The following is an 8,853-nucleotide window of genomic DNA, read 5'->3' on the forward strand; positions in this document are numbered from 1 at the left end:
AGAAAGCACAACAGTGAGAGGCTCCCCATCTCTCAGACTCACTGAGCACGAGCTCTTGCTTGGTAAACTAGGATAAGGTGATGGCTGTGAACGTGCTTTGTAAACTGCAGAATGCTTATCAAACATGATAAGGGAACATAGCTATCGCCATTCATTCTCTCCTTCAGAGCACAAAACTTCATGCCTAAAGAGATGTCCTAAGACATAAGTCTGTTGAAGTGCAGTGGTGGTTTAGTCCCTAAGTCATGTCTGACTCTTGCGACCCCATGGACTGTAGCCCACCAGGCTCCTCTGTCCATGAGATTTCCCGGGCAAGGATACTGGAGTGGGTTGCCATTTCCTTCTCCAGAGACTCTTCCTGACCCAGGGATTGAATGTAGGTCACCTGAATTGCAGGCAGTCTCCTTCATTGCAGCTCCTGTTGAAGTGCAGTAGGATTTTTTTTTTTAATTTTTTATTTTATCTTGGGGTATAACTGATTAACAATGCTGTGATAAGTTTCAGGTGAGCAGCAAAGGGACTCAGCCATATATACATGCATCCATTCTCCCCAAACTCCCCTCCCACCCAGGCTGCCACATAACATTGAGCAGAGTTCCCTGTGCTATACAGTAGGTCCTTGTTGGTTATTCATTTCAAATATAGCAGTGTGTACATGTTGATCCCAAACTCCCTAACTATTCTTTCTCCTCATTCTTCCCCCCTGGCAACCATATGTTCATTCTTTAAATCTGTTTCTATTTTGTAAATAAGTTCATTTATATCATTTCTTTATAGATTCCATATATAAGGGATGGCATAGGCTACTTCTCTATTTGACTTACTTTGTTCAGTATGATGATCACTAGGTCCATTCATGTTGCTGCAAATGGCATTGCTTCATTCCTTTTAATGGCTGAGTAATATTCCATTGTATATGCATGACGTACAGTAGGATTTTAAGAGAAGATCTTCAGAGCTGTAGGATTCCAAGAGTAGACCTTCAGAGCTGCAGGATTCCAGGAGAGGAGGCCTGGGTTGCACACGGGCTGAGATGATTGGGAAAGGCTTCTTTTCCAAAGGATAACTGGACTCAAGGGGACAAGCTTAGAAGGCTGCCTGAGCCTCTCTCAAGAACATTCAAGGTCCTTCTAACGTGGGAGGGTGTCCTTCCTCTGAACTCCCTCATCCCCTACACTTCCTTCCCAAAGCACATCACCCTGAGCTGGAATCATTTATTCATGCATCCATTTCCCTGCCAACTCCTGAGCTTGGATCCACGTTTCTCTGTTGTCTTATCCCTACCACCTTGCACAGTACCTATGACACTGTGAGTGCTGAACAAGTGCACTTGGGGGAGAGTGGGAGGGCTGGGGCAGAGGACCAAACAAAACCTGAACAAGGTTTTCTGAGTCACCACAAACCTATCAGGTCATAGTATCAGCACAAGAGACAGGGCCTGAATATCTTCAGAGTTTGGTCTTTCCTATCCCAGCAGCACCAAGCCAAGTGGTTGCACCTGGCCTGGCCTTCTTTACACCAGATAAGTGTCATCTCATAGGAAGTGTTGGCTGTCTCCAACCCCTTCCTTCATCCCAGCACCTGCTGCCTGACCCTCATGTTCTTTCTGCCTAAAAGGGGAATCTGAAGTCTAGAAGAGCAGTGCCCAGTAGCCCTTTCTATCATAAAAGCACACCTCCTACCTTCTAATAAAATTGTTCAGCTCACCTGTGAGATGGCAAGTCCCTCTCTACTTCTGTCTGCCTTACCTTTTCTAGAATCAGGAGCCAAAAGGGGCTTTAGGGTGCCTATTCCTTTTTATGCTCCAGGCCACAGAGAAAGAATCTGATTTCCAGGACTTTATGGCTCTTCATCTCGTGTTCAGACCCATATTTACCTTGTTCATAGGGGAGCTGGGAGGAGTAATTATTGCTCCTGGCAGCTTTGAAGATCGGCTTGCTGTGTGGCAATAGAGGTGTCCAGTGTGATGATTACCACTAATAAGTACTGTGAGCAGCTGAGCTCTTTGAAAGAGAGAATGGCCCTGCAACTATTTCCCGGATGCTGAGGCTCCCTCCATTGCTCGTTTTCCTCTTAAAGGAGATGACATGACAGGATGAGGCAGGCCCCTGGAATGATCACAAGTCAACCCTGGCCAAAGAGATGAAAGAGAGAGAACTGTGACCCTAGAATTTAGTATTTACCCAAATACCTGATCTGGCCCCTCCTTCCCTCATCTTGAGCCATCCTCCCCTAGCACTTCATATGAAGGCACACTGGCCCTTTGACTCCTCCACTGTGTGTGTTCTAACCCCAGAACTATTGCACATGCTAGTCCATTTGCAGCCCATGGGGTCGAAAAGAGTCAGACACAACTGAGAGACTGAACTGAACTGAGTCCGTCTACTGAGAAGGCCTTCCTCCCATCCATGACCCTGAACGGCGCTGATGTCAGTGCATCCTTTGGTCTGATATGCTGCTGGGTAGTCTGGACTCATCCTCTGCAGCACAGACATTTGCTCAACTTCTGTCTTTCTTACTCTGTTGGGATTTTTATGAGCACACAGTCAAAGTTCATTCATGAGCCTGTTCCTTTCACTTCATTCTCTATTCTAAGTTTGATGAAGCAAGTAGGTGCTTATACATTACACTGAGCCAAACTCACATTAAGTGAGAGATGGCAAGTTATCCCAAGAGCAATCAGTGCAAAGCTCCCCCCTCATAACTCCAAGCAGGCCTGTGCTCCCAGAGATGGGACATCCTAGAGAAGCCAGAAGCCCACAGAAATATCCCCTTTCTTTCATTGCTTAAATTCCATTTTTGTGAATACAAGTGAGTGTAGCCATGTCTGTGCTTTGTCCACCCCTCGGCCACTTGAGGTGGGCCGATGGTAATATTCATGCCTGGTCACAGGGGTTTGTCCAAGGCAAGCACATGACCCACCCAGGCCGATCACAGGGCTTCCCTGGGATTTTTCTACCTCAGGTTGTAAGGAAAAACTCTTTTTGCTTTCTGACAGCCAGTTGAGAAAAATGGAATGCTAAACTGTACCTACATCATTATGTACATGTCAAGTATATATTATATTTTGTGAATTAAAAGACTGTGTAAAAGCTGGAAGGCGAGCCTGGAGTTTGGGCAGTCGTGGCAGCCAGCATACATAGGATGCTCCCGCAGCTCAGGAGAGAATGAGGCAGAATCACAGTGAGTCAGAGAGGACTTCTGCCAGGACTGGAGACCCGGACCTAGCCATTTCCGAGGTTGGCCCCACCTCTGCCCTTAATTCATCTGAACAAATAAAGCCCCCTTTTTGACATAAACTAGGTTTCCTTTACCCACTAACTACCAAGAAAGAAAAATAATATTTCATGTTTTATTTTTGTTCCCTTTGTTCCATAAATGATTTTTAAAGTTTTTTTTTTTAATGGACCATTTTAAAAGTCTTTATTGAATTTATTACAATATTGTTCCTGTTTTATGTTTTGGTTTTTTTGGCCACTAGGCATGTGGAAATCTTAGCTCCCCCACCAGGGATCAAAACTGCACCGGCTGCATTAGAAAGTGAAGTCTTAACCACTGGACCACCAGGGAAGTCCTTTCATAAACGATTTTAAAGCTAATATCCTTCCTCTGTCTTTTATTTTGTGACTTATGATGTCTTATTTCACTCAAGGTCATCTCTCGATATGGTTTTGCAAGGGGAGCAAAGCAAGTTTAATTCATTCATTTTATAGATAATATAAGTGAGGTCCAAAGAAGTAAAGGAACTTAGGTCACATGGCTAGTAATGACTGTGCCTGGACTAAAATCTGGTGTTTGTTTTTCTCTGTTTTGCTAATAAATCATAGCTATGAGCTCTAAGAGATGGTTTGACTGTTTGCTTATAACATTCCCCAGGCTCCACCTGTGGGTAATTATGCCCCTTTAAGAAGCACATCATCACAGTACAATAATGCTTGCTAGAAATATTCCTGAGGAGGAATGGAAGTTAAAGACTATCACAAAGTCCTAGGGGTCTGCCAGGTTGAAATAATAAATGTAATGTCTCAGTGATTCCAAGATCCTGCCTTGTCTCTAAGGAGGACAGGGTGCTCTGAGCTTAGTGGAAGGGACTACTGGGAGCATTTGGTGAGGAAGGCTCCACTGCTGTTGACAAGAGGGAGGAAGTAAGAGGGAGGAGGCTGGGAAAGGTTCTGCTTTTATAAAAGGAAGATGAGAAGTTGGAAACCACCGCTACAAAGTCAAACAGACCCAAGTTTAACTAGTTAACGTCTTTAAGCCTCTGTTTCTTTACTAGTAAAATGGGGATAATACTAACACTTTCTTTCAAAATGCATGTGTGTGGATCATACATGTAAAAGCACCCAATGGTGCCTGGCACTTAGTAGTTGATCGATAAACATCTCTTTCTTTCATTGGAGGAAGGCTCATGCTTTGTCCTCCATCATGAGAACTCGGTAGGAAACACCTGTGTGACCCCAGGCAGAGCAGTGCATGGTGCGCGTGACTCTGCACCTAGACCTTTCACCAGGTGACCCAGGCGCCTTACCCAGCCACAGTGTCCTTCCCTCTTCCTCCTGCCATGCTGCTCCAACCGTCCAGACTGTTTGTCCTTCTTTGGCCAAATCTCATCCTTCCTGCTCCACCTGCACCTCAGTGCATTTCCAAGCAGACTGTTTTCCTGGACAGTTGATTTGCCAGTTAAGCTTCCTCTGAAAGAGCTCCTAGTGGTATCCTCTCTGCAAAAAGCATTATCTCTTCCAACAGAGAAAAGGGAAGGAAATAGAAAAGGAAGGAGGGGGAGAGTCAGCAGGATGGAAAAAAAAAAAGAAGAGGAAATATAATAGACTTATTGTTTCAAGGGCTTTCCCAAGAACTATATTAATAGCCATAGGAAAATAGTAGACTCCACTAAAAATCATATTTACCAATTACTATACCCAAATTCTCTATTTTTGGAAACTTCTACATACATCCCTTTGGGCAAAATGCTACATAACCTTCAAGGCCTGGCTCAAATGCTTTTTGACTCATGGTAATTAATTCATGCATTCGAATTAATATCAACTGAACTTTGATTATGTGCCAAACACTGGGTTGGGTGCTGGGAGGATAGCAATGACCGGGACACGCACGGTCTCCATCCTGATGAAGCTTTGAGCCCTGCCTAGTTCCCCCTTACAGTGTGTGTCCCTCTCTCTGCTCCCCTAACTGTTGTTACTGCCATTATTGTAATTGCTTTTATGTCTTCCCCCCCTTTAAAAAAGCCTGTAAAATAGTGTGACAAGCTCATCTCAGTTTGCTTGGCACTTTCCTGGCTCTAGCACTAAAAGTACTCTGTCCCAAGAAACCTCTTGGGCTTCAGCAAATTGGGATAGTTGCTCAGCCTATGATAAATGCAATGCTATGCGTGTGCATGAGTGTTCAGTCGCTTCAGTCGTATCCAACTCTTTGTGACCCCAAGGACCACAGCTCACCAGACTCCCCTGTCCATGAGATATCCAGGCAAGAACACTGGAGTGGGTTGCCATGCCCTCCTCCAGGGCATCTTCCCAACCCAGCCGTAGAACCCGCGTCTCCTGTGTCTTCGGCACGGCAGGTGGAATCTTCACTGCTGAGCCACCAGAGCAGCCCAAAGGCGAAGTGATGATTACAACAAAAACTATTCTTGGAAGGAAACCACTCAGTCATTCATCCTTCAAATATTTACTGAGCTGAATCCATATATTATCATAGCTGGTTGCCTCTATTTTGTGTTAGATCTCCCCTACTCTACTCTGAGTCTCTGGGGGTTGAGGCCCAGGTCTTTTTCAGTGTGAACTGCAGTGTCTGGCACATAAAATTGACTTCATTTTATGAAAACCCCTGTATATTGAGAAACAGAGTGTGTTTGTACAAAGCAATGTTAAAGTATGTGTTTCTACAATTTTTAAACCAAGATCACCAGCGAGAACCTGGTTTAGAATCTTCACAAGTAACAAGATCCACTCACAATCCTCTCCCCTCCTAGTCTCCCTCTAGCGCCTCCAACAGATGAGCTGTCTCTTCCCAGCCGTGGCTGCTTAAAGATTGCAATGTAACACAGAGAGCCCAGTCCACCCTCTGTGATGACCTAGAGGGGGCGGGACGAGAGGAGAGGAGGGAAACGCAAGGGGGAGGGGGTACATGTGTAATTATAACTGATTTGCACTGTTACACAGCAGAAACCAGCACAACACTGTAAAGCAATTTTCCTCCAATTAAAAAATAAATTTAAAAAATCTCCATTATGCACATACCAGCGTCACCCACTCCTCGTTGGCTTTAGACAATCCTAGTTTTAATTGTAAACTGATTTGAAATACAAATCTCTGTAGCTTTTCCCAACTGGCCGTGGCCCTTTTAGCCAGAGACCCAACAAAGAAACCCAGACTCCTCTAGCTGGCAGCCCATCGTGTATTAGAAGTGCGTTCCCATGCCCTTACTTCTCAACCCATCCCATCCCATGTAAACACACCTGAGATGTTCTTAGGCATTCTAACAGTGGCCACACTAATCAGTGTGGCCAGATTGATATTAGTTTAGGGTCCAGGTCACCATCCTCTGAAATTTCCCCACTTTACCTCCCTCTTAAAGCACATATGAACGGTTACTCTAATTGGTCTGACTAGTAGGACTACCATTCACAACCTGTCCCCAGCTTCAGTTCAATCACTCAGTCATGTCCAACTCTTTGCAACCCCATGGACTGCAGCATGCCAGGATTCCCTGTCCTTCACCATCTCCCAGAGCTTGCTCAAACTCATGTCCATCGAATTGGTAATGCCATCCAACCATCTCATCCTCTGTTGTCCCCTTCTCCTCCTGCCTTCAATCTTTCCCAGCATCAGGGTCTTTTCCAATGAATCAGTTCTCATCAGGTGGCCAAAGTATTAGAGCTTCAGCTTCAGCATCAGTCCTTCCAATGAATATCCCTAGCTTAGCAAAACCTAATAACACCACCTAAGATTTAAATGTCTTTTTTTTATGTGTTGTGGGCCATGTAATTAGGTACCTGGCACATTTTACGTACTCACTCAGTAAATGATTGGGCTTCCCAGCTGGCTCAGTGGTAAAGAATCTGCCTGCCAATGCAAAAGACATCGGTTTGATTCCTGGGTCAAGAAGATCCCCTGGAGAAGGAAATGGTAACCCACTTCAGTATTCTTGCCTGGAGAATTCCATGGACAGAGGAGCCTAGTGGACTACTGTCCATGGCGTTGCAAAGAGTCAGACATAATGGCTGAGCACACAGGCACGCACCCAGTAAATGATCACTGGATGGATGCATGCACAGATTCATTATGTGGATGGGACACAATAAAGACTTTTGAAACTATAATTTATAAAAACTAACTACATTGTACTGACTTGCACAGTGTTCTTCCAAAATTCCTATCTACCTAGGACCTTAGAACGTGACTTTGTTTGGAAACAGAGTCATTGCAGAAGCAATTAAACAATTAAAATGAGATCATACTAAAAAAAAAATTTGTCAATTTGAAAAGCAAAACCCTATAGCTTAAAACAAAGGAGACATATACATAGAGGGAAGACAATGTGTAGACACACATGGAGAAGACCATGTGAAGATGCAGGCAAAGATTAGAGTGCTGTAACTGTAAGCCAAGAAACATCAAAGACTGTCAGCAACCACCAGAAACTAGGAAGAAACAGAGAATGATTCTCCGTTAGAATCTTAAGAAAGAGTATGGCCCTGCTGACACCTTGATTTCAGACTGCAAGCCTCCAGAACTCTGACTGAATAAATTTCTATTGTTCTAAGTCCCGTGGTTTGTGATGATTTATGACAGCAACTATAGAAAACTAATACACACAAATGAAATGTTTCACCCTCCCTCCCTTACAGTTATCCCAAGAGCATGCTATGAGACTACTGAAAGAATATTCAACAAGGTTAGAAGAGCTGGGTTCAAATTATAGTTTTACCATTCACTAGTTGTGTGACCCTAAAAAGTAGTCTCATTTCTTTTATTCTTAGTTTGATCACTAGCAAAGTAGAGATACAAATATATAACATATAGGATTAATTTAGGAACCAAGATTGATAAGGAATGGGGAGGTGTTTTACAAATTATTGAAACTTTTCAGATATCAATTTTTTTTTTCTTCAGTAGATTTCCTATAGGTTTGCTTATTTTACTCCTCCCTCCCCCAACAATGAATCAGCTCATGAATTCATTAATGAATTCTACTATTTTGCTGATTTTCTAATTCACTTGTTATCCTCGTTTTTTTGTACTGCTTTTTTTTTTTTTTTTTTTTTGGTTTTCTTGCGCTACCCATATTCTGAATTCTTAGATACTTCGTTGCTCTCTTTTCATGCATTCTCATTTTTAAGTGAAAGCATGAAGGCTATGAGTTTACCTCTGACTATGGCTTTGGTTGCATTTTGTACATATTTAGAGTTAGTGTTCTGAAGATTTATTTATTTTGTTTTTTGGCTGTAGTGGGTCTTCACTGCTGCACACGGGCTTTCTCCAGTTGCGGTGAGCAGAGACTACACTTTGTTGCAGGGCATGGGCTTCTCTTGCTGCACAGCACAGGCTCGAGATGCATGTGCTCAGTAGCTGCGGTGCGCGTGCTCAGTAGTTACAGCACAGAGGCTTAGCTGCTCTGAAGCACGTGGGATCTTCCCAGACCATAAATTGAACCGGTGTCCCTTGCATTGCAAGGAGGACTCTTCACCACTGGGCCACCAGGGAAACCCTAAATCTAGTGTTCTCCTTTTCTTTTTTTCTAAGTTGTTTACGATTGTGTATTTTTTAAAATTTCCTCTTTGAGTTATTATGAATATTATCCAATCCTTAGCAGTGTGTGTTGGCTTTACTGATC

General features: G+C 43.6%; 1 long non-coding RNA gene across 1 annotated transcript; it reads right to left on the reverse strand.

Moving 5' to 3' along the window:
• Positions 1 to 558: 558 nt before the first annotated feature.
• LOC139035069 (uncharacterized) lies at positions 559 to 4,992 on the reverse strand. Its single transcript, XR_011487583.1, has 3 exons — positions 4,529 to 4,992; positions 1,877 to 2,130; positions 559 to 958 (listed from the first exon to the last, which is right to left on the reverse strand). It is a non-coding gene; the product is annotated as an uncharacterized lncRNA (long non-coding RNA).
• Between the last annotated feature and the right edge of the window lie 3,861 nt (positions 4,993 to 8,853).

This window comes from Odocoileus virginianus, chromosome 5 (assembly GCF_023699985.2).
Source record: "Odocoileus virginianus isolate 20LAN1187 ecotype Illinois chromosome 5, Ovbor_1.2, whole genome shotgun sequence".
NCBI classification, from domain to species: domain Eukaryota; kingdom Metazoa; phylum Chordata; class Mammalia; order Artiodactyla; family Cervidae; genus Odocoileus; species Odocoileus virginianus.